At 38.0% G+C, this 17877-nt stretch overlaps 1 protein-coding gene across 1 annotated transcript in view; it reads left to right on the top strand.

Moving 5' to 3' along the window:
• plxnb2 (plexin B2) overlaps positions 1-17877 on the top strand; it is a 398065-nt gene that overhangs the window by 91613 nt on the left and 288575 nt on the right. The window contains exon 2 of the mRNA XM_062982295.1: positions 16434-16618. The gene's annotated coding sequence lies outside the window, so the exon portion shown is untranslated. The remainder of the gene's footprint in view (positions 1-16433; positions 16619-17877) is intronic.

Raw genomic sequence — 17877 nt, 5'->3', positions numbered from 1 at the left:
TTCTGATCTTGGAAGTTAAGCAGGCTCAGTTCTGGTTAATACTTGCACAGGAGATTGCCAACTAATACCAAGTGCTGTAGGGCACATTTCAGAGGAGGGAACTGGCAAAAACCTTTTCTGAATATTCATTGCTTAAGAAAAACAAATGAAATTCATTTTCCCATATAACAAGCAAAATTTGTACACTTTCCCTATGAGAGAAGCATGAACAGTTAACAATGAAATACTATTCTCATTCAACAATTAAATATTATTCTCATTCGGACATGAAACTAGATTGCTGTTTTTAATTGCTGTTGTGTTGACTTCCAATTATGGTGAGTCTATGAATGAGAGACTTCAAAGTCCTACTCAGGTCAGCAGACTTAGAGCTGTGACTCCGTTGATTGAGTCTATCCACCTGGAATGTGATCTTCCTCTTATTGCCTTCTACTTCACCAAGCATGATTATCTTTTCTAGTGAGTCATGTCTTCTCATGATATGTCCAAAGTGAGATATGTATGTACTTGCTCATATTGGTTTCTAAGGAGAGTTCAGTCTTGAATTACCTTTGAACCCATTTATTTGCGTTTTTAGGTTCACAGCATCCTTGGAAATCTTCTCTAGCACCACATTTCAAATGAGCTGATTTTCTTCCTGTCTTCTTTCTACACTGCCTAGCTTTCACAGCCATATATAGAAATTAGAAATACATGGACAATATTAACTTTAGTATTCAGTGATACAGCTTGACACTTATAGAAATAGATGCTAGGGATGAAAGAAGTGATTGCCCTTTCCAGTAACCTTTTGTAGAAGATACAGAAAGAGAGAAAGAAGTCAGCTTTCCTTTGACATGTTTTCCATGTTTCTGTGTTCTCATAGGACTTTGGTAGAGAGCAGCAGTAGTTGGCTTGTTTTAGATAAGGATGTGAGAGAAAACCCTGTCTTTCTGAAATTCTCCTTTGGGAAAGATGCAGCATGGGGAAAATTGTTCAATATGTGGCTAATAGGTAAATGCTATTAGGATGTATATTTTGTTAATGAGGAAAGCATCAGGTGGTAATCCATGTAAGGGATGTATTTACAATACTCTTTTGATAAAAAGGATCGTCACTCTCTATTAATGGAAAATAGAGAATAATTGGACATATCTTGATGTGACTGCTCTGTGAAGGGAGCAGCAAATGCACTATGTTTTTAGAGCACACCATGATTCATGTTTTAGTTAAACCAAGATATGTTTTAGTTAAACCAAGATAAAATAGCTGTCTATCCTGCTTATGAAAAGGAGGATAAGAAAATACTAAACTTTTGGATAATAGAAAATAAAATAAAAGAGACTTCTTTCAGGTTTGACACATTATCTTCTTTAAATTTAAAGAATGTTACTAGAAAATCCAGCGTAGTATATATTTTAGACCTACTGTTAAATGTTAGTTTTGTTTTCTCTGAGTCCGAGGCAGGTAAACTTTTTATTTCCCGTGCATTTGGGTAATTTCCTAATTGAATTTTTCCAAGAGTCAACTTTTAACTATTGATTTTGGTTAATGTTGCACTTTGGACCCAAGCTGTTTAAACTGATTACACCCTGCTTTTAAAAGAATCTCCTCCTGCCTTTAACAAACCTAGTTAAACTATTTGTTTTGTTTTCTTTTGTTTTGTTTTATTATAAACTGTCATGGAGCATTCCTGAGTTTTCAGAAGTTGACAGCATTATTAAGGTACTGCCCTTCACATGTGAAACGCTAATAAAAGCTTAATATTTTTTGGCAGCATAATGCTCACCCAGTTCCTCTTGTGCTGAACACCTGAATAATCTGAGATTTGGGATCTTCTATATCAGTGTGGATGATGAGTTTCTTTCAAGCAAACTTTATTGCTCATAGTAGCTATAGGCTGTCACAATTTTGTTAATAAAAGTAAAACACACAGATATGTGTGTGTGTGTGTCTATATATATATATATATATATATATATATATATATATATCACACTACACATTTAGGATGCTTTGAGTTATGTAAATAGATTAATAGGGATGCTAAAATGCAGTGGTAATTGGGAAATGTATATTTTAATCTGGCAGTCACAGGAATTCCTGTCCTTCTCTTAAGCCTGGATAAGGACATGGACCCTCCTTGACCATTTGTTGATACTTCAATAATATCAAGCTTTATCTTGATACTTTTCTCAGACTTTCTGAGTGTCCTTGAGACTTCAGAACAGTTGTGAATAATAGCCCCCCACTCCATTTTTCAGACCAGCACCATAGAAGACTACAAAGAGTTCCCCTATATAGCATTCTTGGAGTCTTGGTGTAGTAATATTTTTAGGATGAAAATATTAGATAATATGGTGCAGTCTTTTATACACTCAGTAAATACTTATGGTTAAATCTTACCTGGATTGTTAGACTCAAGGTTGCAAGTGATGAATTGCTTTTTGGAAAAGTCTTCCATAATTTTTATTCAAATCACATACCTCTGCATGTTGAAAACTAGCATGCCATAAACACAGCAAAGTCTGCAGCTATTCTGAAATGTACTGTTGTTAAGAAGTTTACCTTTCCCGTCTTACCTTGGAAGCATTAGACATAATGGGGTTTTTTTCCTAGTCAGTTTCACCCTTGGTAGGGATTTCTGTGCAATGCCATATAAAATCCTAAGAGTTCAACGGAGCTGCTAGGGAACTGGTGTCAACCATTGAAAAAAAATACTTTTTCACACTACATTTTGGGCCATATTGTCTAGGAGATCCTGGGAGTTTCCATCTCCAGAAGTATCTTTACCATATTCTGCACAGCATACATATTTGATGGAGGAAAAACCTTTGGATTCAGATCACACACATGTTTTAAAGATTTTATATTGCCAGAAGGATCAATGAGCTTTGCACTGATTAATGAAAAGACGTAAAATTTAATGGGTTACAGGATAACAGGGAATTGAAAACAGTGTTTTAACTTGAAAAAGAAAGATCTGTGGAATGGTCTTGTAAGTTGAATCTTTTGGAATATCCTTTTATCTCTCTTAGAAATAATGTGCAATTGGCTGAGCTCAGTCAGTTACGAACAAGAGGCTGGAAAGAAATAGAACTAGGATTACCACTTCAAGGCTGCTCAGGTTGAGACCTCTAGCTTGAAAATCCACACTCTTTAGCTTTCCAAAACCAACTTGTGCCTAAACCATTCTCTTCACCACAGTCCTGAATTTCTTTTGTCTGTTCCCTTCCTCATTCCTCTGACTCTTCTATATAACATTTGAAAATGATGTGCCAACTGGCTGCAAACAAGAACAAATTGATTGAAAGGTAAATACAGTGTGGGCACAAATGCCATTTCCTTATTTGGTTCAGAGCATAACTTCTAAATCTTTGACTGTCTTTGTTTAATTTAATGTATAAGGCTTAGTAGTAGTCATGGCAAGTAAAACTGCTGAATGGAGCACTTCAGCTCTAACTTGGCCTAGCACAGCAACAATTTGGCAATTTTCCTTTCTGGAGTAAGGCATTTTAGTGATGTGTTCAGTAATCAGGTAATTGCATAATGTGGGGGTGGATCGAGTAAGAAGAGCCTGGGGAATGTAACCTCTGAAGTTTTACAGTGGAATGTAACCTAGGGGAGCGGGGCTTTTTGAAAGCGACTTGTCACGGAAATGGCATTTGTAGTGAGGGGTGTGGATGTCATCTGTAAAAAAGCACTCACCCTTACTGAACAGTGTTGATTTAAGTAAAAAGGAATATCTTGGTAAGATTGGATTGGATTAAAACCACCATGTGCCCTTATCTGTGGCCAATATCCAAACCAAGCAAAAGAGACATTTACTATTTAATTAAGTGTAATCTCCATGAAAAGTTGAAAACAACTTCAAAGTGTTGGATAATATGGTGATACATTGGGCTTTCATCATTTGCATTTCCTTTTAAATTTTAAACCATTTTTTAAATGCTAACCTTTTTCTCCATAGAGAAAAGTGTCTGAAATCATTTTACACCCAACTGTGCTTTTTATGCTAAGGAATTCATATATTTAGGACAGAAGTTGCTTACCATTCTATCCCTTTTTTCTGTCTATGCCTCTGAATTATATTCAGATGGATGCTGTGACCAATCATTTGGTAAGGATAGACAACTGGCTTAACAATGTTTGTGACTTGGTCTTTTATAATAATATTCTTTAAACAGTTGCAAAATGTCTGGGTAGACCATTTGCCCCAATGAGAGGCATGCAGAAAAGGCAGGCAGACTTCAGAATAAACTGAACAGAGGGAGGATAAATACTTTACGCTCAACAAGCATATGACAGAAGCATTGAATGTCCTTCAGTTAATACCACAGATGTTTTCTGACATTTTGTGGAAGGGAAGAGCCTTCTGGAATGGCAAGCCTTCAGCGGGGATAGGCCTGTATTTTGCCTTTGAGTTGCCTAAACCTTGGACCACTGGTATTTCAAGTGCCAGATGTTTTTTGTGGATATTGTTCAATGCCTAGTGATAAGCAAATATACTTCTGGAAGATGGTTCTGTATTATTGATGACTTTAAATAAAACAGTGAAGTGGGTGATTTGGAATGCAAAGGTCTGAAAGAAACATCCTATCAGCTGTGCATTCAAAATGCCTTTCTTCTGTTCTCATGTAGTTACTAATTTTAAGAGTTTTCTCGTGAAGCAGATGTCCTTTCAAAAGTAAGCCTTTTGTTATTTATTCTTTTCCTTTAAAAATGTTTCAGCTTTCCATAGAATAGTCACAAAGCAGCTTGCACAATTTGTTTTTGCATGAATAAGCTACGGTGCCAAATAGGAAATCTGAACTGTAGAAACAACTTCATTTTCACTATTGCCCTTGTATGATAGGTTAGGTGGATCTGTAATTGGCTAAGCGAACAAACCCAAAGGGTGCTCACCAATGCGTCGTCTTCATCATGGAAAGAAGTGACAAGTGGAGTGCCGCAGGGCTCTGTCCTGGGCCCGGTTCTGTTCAACATCTTTATCAACGACTTAGACGAAGGGTTAGAAGGCACGATCATCAAGTTTGCAGACGACACAAAACTGGGAGGGATAGCTAACACTCCAGAAGACAGGAGCAGAATTCAAAACGATCTTGACAGACTAGAGAGATGGGCCAAAACTAACAAAATGAAGTTCAACAGGGACAAATGCAAGATACTTCACTTCGGCAGAAAAAATGGAAATCAAAGATACAGAATGGGGGATGCCTGGCTTGACAGCAGTGTGTGCGAAAAAGACCTTGGAGTCCTTGTGGACAACAAGTTAAACATAAGCCAACAATGTGATGCGGCTGCTAAAAAAGCCAATGGGATTCTGGCCTGCATCAATAGGGGAATAGCGTCTAGATCCAGGGAAGTCATGCTCCCCCTCTATTCTGCCTTGGTCAGACCACACCTGGAATACTGTGTCCAATTTTGGGCACCACAGTTGAAGGGAGATGTTGACAAGCTGGAAAGCGTCCAGAGGAGGGCGACTAAAATGATTAAGGGTCTGGAGAACAAGCCCTATGAGGAGCGGCTTAAAGAGCTGGGCATGTTTAGCCTGCAGAAGAGAAGGCTGAGAGGAGACATGATAGCCATGTACAAATACGTGAAGGGAAGTCATAGGGAGGAGGGAGCAAGCTTGTTTTCTGCTGCCCTGCAGACTAGGACACGGAACAATGGCTTCAAACTACAGGAAAGGAGATTCCACCTGAACATCAGGAAGAACTTCCTCACTGTGAGAGCTGTTCGACAGTGGAACTCTCTCCCCGGGGCCGTGATGGAGGCTCCTTCTTTGGAGGCTTTTAAGCAGAGGCTGGATGGCCATCTGTCGGGGGTGCTTTGAATGCGATTTCCTGCTTCTTAGCAGGGGGTTGGACTGGATGGCCCATGTGGTCTCTTCCAACTCTACTATTCTATGATTCTATGATTCTATGATAGACTTCCTTATCATCATGTAATATTGTGCTCATTAGAGATACAATAAAAAGGCAAGAACATCACAGCAAGGTTTTAAAAACACACTGCTTTGATACCGACTGTGTAAATATTGAGGCAAGTCAAAGCACATCACATCTTTACACCTCTGCAAAAGCTGAGGCGAGAAATAAATGTTTCCATTGCAAATCCAAAACATAGCAGCAAGGGACTAGTTTAAAGGTGTTATACTTGGATCAGCTTTGAACAGTTGGTTTCTTTACATCCTGCCTTCCCCAAGGCTGAAGGTGAAATTTATGGGACTCCTTTTAGTTTCTTTATCCCTGGTTGATATCAGGATCCTCCTGGCTTGCAGCAATGCTGTGTAATGTATTTTCTGAATTAAGCAAGCGACCATTTCAAAAAACAAACAAACACCCACAAACAGATTTAAAAATTGTTTTGCTGAATCTTTAGATGAAATCTTTAGATTTTTGATTCACCTAAATCAGATAATCCCAACATTTTGCAGTTCAAATCTCAGTGACCCAATACAGGAAGAAATAAGATCCACCCCCCCCCCCCAAAAAAAATCAACAATGAGAAATAAAGGTTCTACACTTGAGCAGAAAAAAATGGCATGCACAGACATAGGATGGACAATGTTTGGCTTGAAAACAGTACATGTGAAAGAGATTTAGTAGTCGTCAGGCACATCTCCACTAACACTATAATGCAGTTTGCTGCTGGTTTGGGAGGAACTGATTTCACTACATGGATGATTAGGTTGACAGGTCCGGAACTGGTTTGAGACCACATGGGTGATTGCATTAACCACAGAACCTGGCCTCAAATCGCTTTGTGGGGACTTTCCCCCACATGGGAGAGATGCGCCCTAGTGCCTCAAAGACACAGGAGACTGGAAGAAAAGGGGAAGTGGTGGTTAGAAGTGGAAGTAAATTAGCCCCATGCTGGTCAGCCCTTGAGATATTTTTGGCAACCCCCTTACCCCCTTGTTCTGAATTCTCCAAAGTGCTTCAGCAAGGGCAAGTTTCTCCAATGATTTCCAAATTCTGCAGAGACAACTTTGCCCTGGGATCTGGGATACATGGGGATCTCCTGCAATGCATCTATGATGTCTTGCAGGTTCATAAAGGACCTTCTCTCTGTCCCACCACCCACTCAAATGTGGTTGCTGAGAACACAGGAGAGGGCCTTTTCGATGGCTGCTCCCAGATGTGGAACTCCCTCCTAAGAGAGACCAGGATGATCCCATCCCTGCTGGCCTCCTTCTGCCAGCAGGGATTTAGGGAAGGGTGAAATATTTGGGTGGATTGTGTGTTTTAAAATGCATTTTAAATTGTTTTTATTCTGTTTTAATCATATTTTAACAAAGCACACGCAGTACTATTTAATTTTTTTTTAATTTTTGTATTCACTTTGTTTTAAATTGATCATAGTGTGCAGTTGTTAGCCACCTTGAGTCCCTTTGGGGAGAAAGGTGCGGTGTAAATAAAGTAAATAAATTATTATTACTAGTATTACTACTGTTACTTTATTGGGGGAAGGGACAAGCTTGTTTTCTACTGATCTAGAAATTGGACATTGAGCAATGGATTCATATTGCAGGAAAAAAGATTCCATCTAAATATTAGGAAGACCTTCCTGACAGTTTGAGGCGATTAACAGTGGAATATACTGCCCCAGAATCATCTTCTCTGGTGGCCTTTTAGGGGTTTTGGTCTACTCTGCCATTAGACCTCAACAGCAGAAATGGCATTCTGTAGGAAAAAAATCTCTTTTGCAAGTTGAATTCCTTTCTGCTGGTTGATCTCAGAGATCAGCTGACAAAATAATCTACTATCAGAATTGATCTACTGGTTAATTTGCTAACAGATGGGCCAAAAATTGAGTTTGAGACAGAGCAGTGCAAAGGAGAACCTACATTATCTCTCCTCCAACTTAGATATATAGCTACAATATTATCTAAAAATTAGGCTAGAATAACATTTGTCCTAAGTAATTTCCAGCATCCCTTAAATTCGGCACAGCTTGAGATATCCTATCCTAATATTTATCATTTTGGTAAGTTAGGGATAAACAGCTATACAATATGTTTCATACATAAATCCTGTTTGCATTTGCACAAGCTGGCTCTTGGCACTCTATATGTTTTCCCAAAAATGTTTTAAAAATGCCAGTATGATAGCAATGATTTAAACCCTATAAAATTTAATTTTGTCATCAAAGGCTTAAGCTCCATTCCCTTGGTCCCATAGATTTGAGTTGAAGCCTCCAGATTTCCAATTGTTTATCTGAAAATATTGATCATGACACAAGAAAACATAAGCTTACTTGTGTTTTGGCTCTACTTCTTTCCAACAAAATCTACATTATAAGATTTTTGTTCAGAAGTCTTTCCAATTTATGATATCCCTTGGTGCTGATTTTGGGGAAAGAGGCATATCTACAGATGAAACCTAACTCTTACTATTCATTTCCAGCTATTAACTAGATTAACAAAAACACTTTCCACTCAAATCTTATTATTGAAAGGAATTAAGATAATAAGCTGGCAAATGGAATTGATGATGCTCAGTATTCTTCTCTGGCTCTTGGGAAATAGAGGCTGAAGTCTCATTTTATTCTGATGGTCCTTTATCAAATTTCAGACCCTTGTGTACACATACACTACAAAGAACACTAACAGAATTAACTAAACTAATCAAAATAGGCACAAAACAGCAAAGAGTTTGCATGATGCAGTGGTGGGTGTTAGGTTTGGATCATGGCAGACAAAGTTGAAATCTTTGAGCATGTCTTAGACTCTTCTACACTGCCCTTGTGCCGCAGGATCTGATTCCAGATTATCTTCTTATCCCGGACCATATTGGAGTGGAGACTCACGTAATCCAAAGCAGATAAGCTGGGATCAGATCCTGGGAAACAAAGATAGTGTAGAATGGGTCTTAGCTTCAGAGAACAGAATTGGCAAGATCCCTCTGAACAGATCTTGCAAGAAAACCTTGAGATAGATTTGACTCAGGGTCACCATAATTAAGAAATGTTTTGAAAGTGCATGGCCATTATACAAACACAGACAACAAACAACGCCATATGTGTTTCTTTTTGTCAGTAGTAAAACATGGAGAGGGGGACTGGATTACAGCAGCCAGAATTCCCCAATCAACCTGAACACCTGCAGATTCTGGGATTGAAGTCTTTAAAAACTGTTTTTTAACAGACTTATTTATTTATTTACAGCATTTATATTCCGCTCTTCTCACCCCGAAGGGGACTCAGGGCGGATCACATTACACATATAGGCAAACATTCAATGCCTTTTAACATAGAACAAAGACAAACAAAATAGGCTCCGAGCGGGGCTCGAACTCATGACCTCCTGGTCAGGGTGATTCATTGCAGTTAATTGCACTGGCTTGCTCTCCCGCCTACGCCATAGCCCGGGCCCAGACTTGAGTCTCGTAGAATCATAGAATCGTAGAGTTGGAAGAGACCTCATGGGCCATCAAGTCCAACCCCCTGCAAGAAGCAGGAAAATCTCATTCAAATCACCCCAGATAGATGGCCATCCAGCCTCTGCTTAAAAGCCTCCAAAGAAGGAGCCTCCACCACAGTCCGAGGCAGAGAGTTCTACTGCTGAACAGCTCTCACAGTGAGAAATCGTCTCAACCCCATGCTCTGTGGTGGATTATAATGTACATCCTTATTGCCCAACTTTGTCCATGCCAATGTCACCCAGAGACCCATTGTCCCTATCCTAGGAGAGGGACCATGTAGCAATGCCAGCCTGGATATATCACAGCCACAATAAGTGACATTTAGAAAGTGTAAAGTGTATCTGGAGTTCAAAATCCTATATATTTTCATATTGGCTAGAAAGATTGCAATCTAGCAGTTTGTTTATGTGCACATGTGTGTTTGTGCATGTATTCACACACACACTAAACTACTCTATATACTTATACATAGGTCTTGAATTTTTTGTTAAAAAATCAGCCCCCAAAACCTGAGATAACATGTTCATGGGTCAGTGTTAGTACCGTGTTTCCCCGAAAATAAGACAGTGTCTTATATTAATTTTTGCTCCCAAAGATGCGCTAGGTCTTATTTTAAGGGGATGTCTTATTTTTCCATGAAGAAAAATTCACATTTATTGTTGAACAAAAAATTGAACATTTATTATATACTGTACAGTAGTTGTCATCACAAACCAGCATAACCAGACAAACTGTGAATCCTATCAAAAATTTCTTGTTACTACCATTATTTCTATGTACAACAATCTATGGTATGTACATTTACCGATCCTGCATACTTTGGTGTTAGGCGGGCATGCTTCCAAACAAAAACTTTGCTAGGTCTTACTTTCGGAGAAGGCCTTATATTTAGTAATTCAGCAAAACCTCTATTAGGTCTTATTTTCTGGGGATGTCTTATTTTAGGGGAAACAGGGCACTGTATCGTAAACGTCATCAAAAAGGGAAATATTCCCTTCTCTGACTTCAGTGGCAAAAGGCAAAATCTTATTCCAACCCAGGAAAACCTAAACATTATTGAACATTGGGGTTTATATCTGCTGGTGGTGGGAAGGCCAGCTTTGGTCTCATTGTCTCAACTTCTCTTTTAGAACATGCGCCAAATAAATTAAGCCTTCACTTCCATCTTTAGAACAATGCAACTTAAGTGGGTTCATCAAGAGGCTTTTACTTTCATTCTTCTTCCCCCCTGTCCTTAATATTTCATTGTTAGGCGTCTAATTTTCTCAGACACCAGTGAGCAACCCTTCAGCTGGAAGTGCTAAACAAATTGCTTACACTAAGACAGGCATCCACTGCTCTGTATAAATCTTATGGCATCAGGGTGCCTCGCTTAGCACCGTCCCCTCCTTCCTTTTCTTCCCAAAGATTAAGTGTCCCTTCTGTAGGAGCCTCTCTCATTTACCACCTACTAACAATGCCTGCTGAGCCACAAGGCTGGCTGGGACTGTTCTTTCTTGCCTATGCAAATGTTGAGAAATGGGCTCTTCTTCTGACAAATATGTAATTATTTTCTCCTGTTCCAGCGACGATTATTAGGGTAAATTGGAGTTCATTTGATAGCTGCAGATGAAACAGCATTTTACACTGTGCCATTTCAGGACCCTGCATTGTGTCGCTGATGCTTTGTGTCGGGGACTTTGACTGTAATTGATTTTTTTTTTAAAAATCCACCAACATAGACTGGGGCAAAGGGGTTTTACAAAGTGAAGCAATACAGCTTCGGACAACTACTGGGAGCTCAAGGAGCATCCCAGACCTTTTGAAAAAGAGACTGGTGAATAAATGTTGACAATTTTCAGATAGTAGTTCATTATGCAAACATTTTATTTTTAAGAAACAGAGAAAATGCATTATTTACAGTACGATAACTGCAGAATGAATTCTTGATTTTGGATTTTTCCCCTCTTTCTTCCACTTTCTCCATTAACTTCTCCGTTTAAATTTTAAAAAATAATGATAGTAGCTGTGGATATGATTTAAAACACTGTAGGAGCCCGCCTTGGGTCTCATGTGAGACAAGAGCTGGGATGTAATATAATAAATATAATCCAATATGTATAGGAGTTTTAATGCAGCCCAAAAAGCTTCAAGGGCTGCTTAATTCTCCTTAGTATTGGGAAATATGTTGTGTATGCAGTGAGGAATCGGGGAATGCTTGACAGAAGAGGACAGGGCTGGCATATACCCTTGCTATGGGATGCCCTCTCTATGCATTCAAGCTGCATAGTTGACATTAAAGACAAGTGTCTCTCTAGGGGCAACCAGTTTGCCAGTGGTGACAGTCCTCATTTAAATCACTCCACACTGAAGGCAATGCTGAAGCATGTGTTAAGCAAATCTTTCAAGTATGATGAGGTAATGAAATTATGTACTCAGTGTTCAGACACTGAGAAGTAGTGGGAAGGGCCATTGTGTAAAAGTCAATAGAGAGGGTAAGGAAATGAGATCACAGTTAGTCATAAATTATATACAGTTTAATGATTTGGAGGGTAGTTATTGTTGATCTTAGGTCTAAAAATTCGTTTGTGTATTTCCCACTCAGTGGAGATTAAACATTACCTGATTGTGGTTCAATCAGAAGTCTCCGGAAACAGAGTTTTGAGCACTAAACTGAGAGCAAAAGGACAATGCATTTTACTGTGTTTCTCCATCTTGTCCTTGAAATAGCTGCTGTTCCAAATACTGTGCAATTTTTGTATACAAAGAAAGTGAAATCTAATGCCAGAACCTGATTCCACTGGTATCTGAACTCCTAGATAGTTTCATGTCTGGTTTTAATTGACATTGGTGATGGAACATGAACTCCTTAAGATGGAACACAGTTTCATAAACCCTATTGTTATTGGTCTTCATTGTTGACTGTAAGATGTCCTATGTAGATGCAAGATATAGTGATAATCTTTCAATAAAGTAGATGTTTTTATGTGCATCTATCTGTGTGTTTATATGTTCCAATGTGGCATTCATTCAGAGAATATAAACTAGCTTTCAGTATTCCCATGATAGAAAATAGTTCGACTTTGACTCATTTAAAAATGTTGCAATTACTTGGTTTTTACAATGTAATAATATTGGTTTCATGAAGTTTACTGATAAATGCAATTTAAATATCTGTCGGAAAACTGACAAAACATTTATATTCTTGTTTGTAACAATACATGATTTTCTATTCTTAATATTTCCCCTATTATCCTCAATAAATATCTGTGCCATCAGAGAGAATAATGTAGCTAACATATACTTTGCATGGAACTTGGTATTCCTTCTAAATGCATATTTCATTCTGTCTAGTTTGAATTGGGGATTGGTTGTGCTTACAGACTAAACAAGATAAAATCAGATCCTAAAATGTTACTTGACCTTGTGTATCAGTGAATACATATTGTGTTCCTTTCCTCCTCTCCTTTCTCATCCTCTTCTGAATTTTAAATGGCACTTTTGAACCAGCTGTCCTTAGTCTGTCTAAAAATAATTGAAGCAATAGGTTGGATCCAAATCTGCCCATCTTTTCTTCTTCTTCTTTCATGGCCCACTATATACCACATAAACTGTTAACATCCTTATTCACTGTTACTTATATAATAGCACAATCTTTGGCACTATACCATGAGAAGTTTTTTGAAAATGGAACAGCACTAATGATTTCTTCCTTCCGCTCACTTTGGCAGTATGCCGTCGAAATTATAATGCCATTAAAATGATGAAACAATTAAATAGACATCAGTAATACTACACAAAACAGTAAGGGCACATCCTAAACCCAATAGCTACTATTCAGTTTGAAGCCTTATAGAGCAAAAATATCTGACTGCTGAAACTAGGAGGAATTGTTTTAAAGTGGTTCTTCTCCAATTTGTGGGGCCAGTTCCACAGGGTAGAACAGGATATTCCCATTCAGCCTCATGAACTTAAAGCCTTTGAGTGCTACTGGATTTCATCATGGGGTCCTCCTGGACTCAGCATTTGATGCTCAGGTGTCGGCGCTGGCTGGGAGGGCCTTTGCACTATTAAAACTTGTGTGCCAACTGCGTCTGTACCTTGTGAAATCTGACTTGGCTATGGTAGTCCATGCCTTAGTTACCTCTAAATGTGTCCTATGTGGGGCTGCCTTTGATGATGGTTTGGAAATCGCAGTTGGTACAAAGGTCAGTGGCCAGGTTGTTAACTGGAGTGAACTACAGGGAGTGGTCAACCTCCCTGTTTAAACAGCTCCATTGGCTGCCAATAAGTTTCCGGTCCCAATTCAAGGTGTAGATTACCTACAAAGCCCTAAACCAGGGGTCCTTAAACTTTTGAAGCAGAGGGCCGGTCCACAATCCTTCAGACTGTTGTGGGGCCGAATTATCATTTGAAAAAAAAAAAACAAATTCCTATGCATGTCTTATTTGTAGTGAAACAACAACAACAACGACGAAAGAACAATACAATATTTAAAAATGAAAACAATTTTAACCAACATAAACCTATCAGGATTTCAATGGAAAGTGTGGGCCTGCTACTGGCCAATGAAATAGTCAAGTGAATTAGGATTGTTGTTGTTGTGTGCCTTCAAGTCATGTCAGACTTTGGCCGAGCCTAAGTCTAAAATTAATTATTTATTTACTGCATTTATTTACTACATTTATATCCCACCCTTCTCACCCCGAAGGGGACTCAGAGCAGGTATATGTACATTTAATATATTATATTATTAGCATAGCACAATATTAGCATTATATAATTATATATTGAATTATACCACTATACTATTATATGTTATGTAATATATAGCATATAATTAATATTATTATATGGTGTTGTGATTTGTATTATATTGTATAACATAATATTATTATCAATATTATATGTATATACAATATATTATAACATTAAAACGAATACAAAAAGATTATATTGTAAAACGGAGGGTGGGGGCCAAGTAAATGACCTTGGAGGGCCGCATCCGGCCCCCGGGCCTTAGTTTGGGGACCCCTGCCCTAAACCATTTGGGACTCCCACAAAGGAGTATGAGCATGTGTACTTCAAGTACTTCAAGATACATCTTGGTCACTGACGATGCAAATGCATTATGTGACCCATAGACCTTAGTACCAATTTTACCTAATCCTCCTGTGGCATTTTCTTAACAGGAACAACCTAGTCAGAGTGGTTCATGCACTAGTAATGTCCCAGGCTGGATCTACACTGCCATATAATCCTGTTTCTGAATCCATATTATCTGCTTTGAACTGAATTATATTAGTCTATACTGCCATTTTGTATTGTCTTTTATAATGTTGTGAGCTGCTATGGGCCCTGTTTAGGGAGGAAAGCGGGATACATTTGTTATTATTCAGAAACTGGATTATATGGCAGTGTAGATGGAGCCCCAGTTAAACTACTGCAATGTGGTCTGTGTGGAGCTGCTTTTGAAGATGACTAGAATCTGCAGTTTGTGCAAAATAGGTTTGATTGTTCATCATAAAATCACAGAAATGGTTCTCAACCTGTGGGTCCCCGAGCCAAAACATCTGGAGACCCATAGGCTGAGAACCACTGGTATAAATCAAGTATTCAAGTAGTTGTGTTTGATGGCAGTGTCCTTCAGGTTTGGATTTAAGGTGCTGGTGCTGATCTTAGAGACGTTAATGGCTTAGAACATTGATATTTAAAGAAATCTCTCTCTCTGCATTTGCCCTCATTGTATCCCAGTAGTTGGTGCACAACATTGTGGGACTTCATGGAAGAGGGGCTTATCTGTGTGGCACACTGGTTTTGGGGTGCCCTTCCCTTAAAGGCCAGCATTGATGTTATATAGTGATAGAATTGGAAGAGAACACAAGGGCTATTCAGTCCAACCTCTTATCATACATTCTTATACATAGTACAAAATAGAACAATTTAATGTTGGGGTTGGTTTGGTGATTATGTGAGTTTATTCAATACAGTTTCAATACACAAAAAACTTTGAATACAGTTTCAATACACAAAAAACTTTGAATACCATAGAATTGCACTGGAGGACCTATAGATGCCAAAATAGGCATTCAACTGCCATTAGAAGTATCACTGGAACTTAACCATATAATAAAAATATAATTGGAGTCCCCGGTGTTGCAGTGGGTTAAAACCTATTGCCAGAAGGACTGCTGACCGACAGGTTGGCGGTTTGAATCTGGCGAAAGCAGGGTGAGCTCCCTCTGTCAGCTCCAGCTCCTCGTGCGGGGACATGAGAGAAGCCTCCCACAGGATGGTAAAACATCAAACATTCGGGTATCCCCTGGACAACGTCCTTGTAGACAGCCAATTCTCTCACACCAGAAGTGACTTGCAGTTTCTTAAGTCGCCTCTGACATGAAAAAAAAGATATAATTGCACTGGAGACTTAGAGATAACAATTTTGTAGGTGTTTAGGGGTCCTTTAGCAGAATTCCATGGTATGCTTCAGCTTGAGGTTGAAGACATCATTCATTTCAGAAAAGAAAAATAGGGCTCCAAATTTTATGTGAAAATGGCATTATACAAAGGTTCCCATAATGGTACTATAACACAGGTCTACTATATACAAATCTGCACATGTGAATGGTTTTTAATTATTTTATATTGTTTTAATTTGTTTTAAGCAGTCTCATTTTAACTTATTCAATTGCTTAATACGTTTTTCCAGTTTGTTGTAATTATTGTTAATGTTTCAAATAGTTTTGTGTTAAGTCAAATTAGAGGTATTTTATTGTATGCCACCCCATGAGTTTTTGCGTAAAGGTTCAGATGGAAATATTTAATAAATAAATAAATTGAGTCAAATAATGCAGTAGCCTTATCACTAGTAGTGATTAAATCCTAGCAATACAATGGAAAATGTGCTCTTCAAACATGATATAAACAAATGCATGTATTTGGCTATTTTTATCCTGTGAGCTGCCAGGTTAACAATTATCATTTTTATTTCTAATAATCACCTGGCTTCTGACTTTAACAGCATATTTTCTTTCTGTTATTTTCTAGGTTTTGCAGACGTATCCAGAGTTAGGATTCTTGACTGCTGTGGAAGCTCATTGAATTTCTGAAGGCGAAAAATGCTTGGCTTGGTCCATCTTCCCCCTCTATAGAACATTTTTATGTTATTTGGTTAAAACCTGGAGTCCCTTCTCCATTCTGAAGTCCAAAGATTGTTGCATGACTCATTACAGGTATGAAATATTATAATTTTAATCTTGAATGGTTAAATATTAAATAGTTTTCTTCTTGGAAATGAAAAATAAAAATATTCCTAATCTATATTCTTTTTGATATATTACAATAGCCATTCTCAGAAGCAACTCATAAATTAACAAGATAACCAATACAGTATTGCAATGGTGTGAGTTTTCATCACTGTTGCTGAAATAAACCGATTCTGAACATCGGAAGGATATGTTTCAGAATGTAATAGTTTATGATCTAGTAATTAGCTACTGGTAGAAAAAAAAGATTTTCATGCTTCATACTGCTTCAGAGTAATGTTGTAAGTGTTATGGCGTGTGAAGAGTGGTGGAGTAGTTGCACATTTCATCTAATTGTGTTTCTTAGCTTTTGAACTGAACTTCTGTAGTGTATGGGTCATAACTATACTTTGCCTTGATCTTTTCTCTTATTTTATTTCAAGGAAAGGTATTTAAAGAGGAATTTTATGTTTCTAAATGTGGAAAGTTCCTTTTGAGCTGTCATTTTTTGATAGTGATAGACTGTCCTAGTTCAATTTCAGTCACCATTTAAACTATGTATGCTCGTAATCAACACCACATTCTTTGTAGTGAGCTCCATGACTCAATTGTATGAAGAAGCGCTTCCTTTTATCTGCCCTCAAAGTTCTTCCATGGGTACTTAACAGCCAGTTTATATTCTTTGTGTTTTTCAAGGGTTTCCTTTCTAGGAACACAAGAAAATTCCCTCACTGCACTTCAACAATGCTAAGTTGCCTTTCAATGTCAGTGATAAGCTGGAAATCCTGTTGAATGTTAGTTTTTATTTAATCCAACCTGTGCAGTTAATGTGTATAGTAAAATGAGTTATGGTTGACCAGCTACTATGCTAAGGCTGTTCTAAATTAATTTCAGAATTTTTGTATTAAAGTACAGATCACTTTACTTCCTATAGAAACATTAAACATTTTATCCTCAAATACATTCATTCTTGGTCAGTTATCAGAGAAATGTGGAGACTTCTTTCTTGCATTTTCTCAACCTTATTTTACTTTGTATACTCCACCAATGAACTCTAGACACTGTAGGTGATTAGGTATAATTTGCAAAATCATCTTTGAGTATTGCAAGCTTATGAAAATCCTAGGAAATCCTAGGATTGCCACAACTTGATAGTTTAGTTGAAGGCAAATACTGTATATACAAACAGGATTTAGTAAACATTTTATTAGTCTGCACAAGTTTGTCACAATAATGGTGTCCACACA

The sequence above is a fragment of the Anolis carolinensis genome, chromosome 5, assembly GCF_035594765.1.
Source record: "Anolis carolinensis isolate JA03-04 chromosome 5, rAnoCar3.1.pri, whole genome shotgun sequence".
Classification (NCBI taxonomy): Eukaryota; Metazoa; Chordata; class Lepidosauria; order Squamata; family Dactyloidae; genus Anolis; species Anolis carolinensis.
Note: the sequence above shows the minus strand (reverse complement) of the source record. Positions and strands in the feature narration are given on the sequence as shown.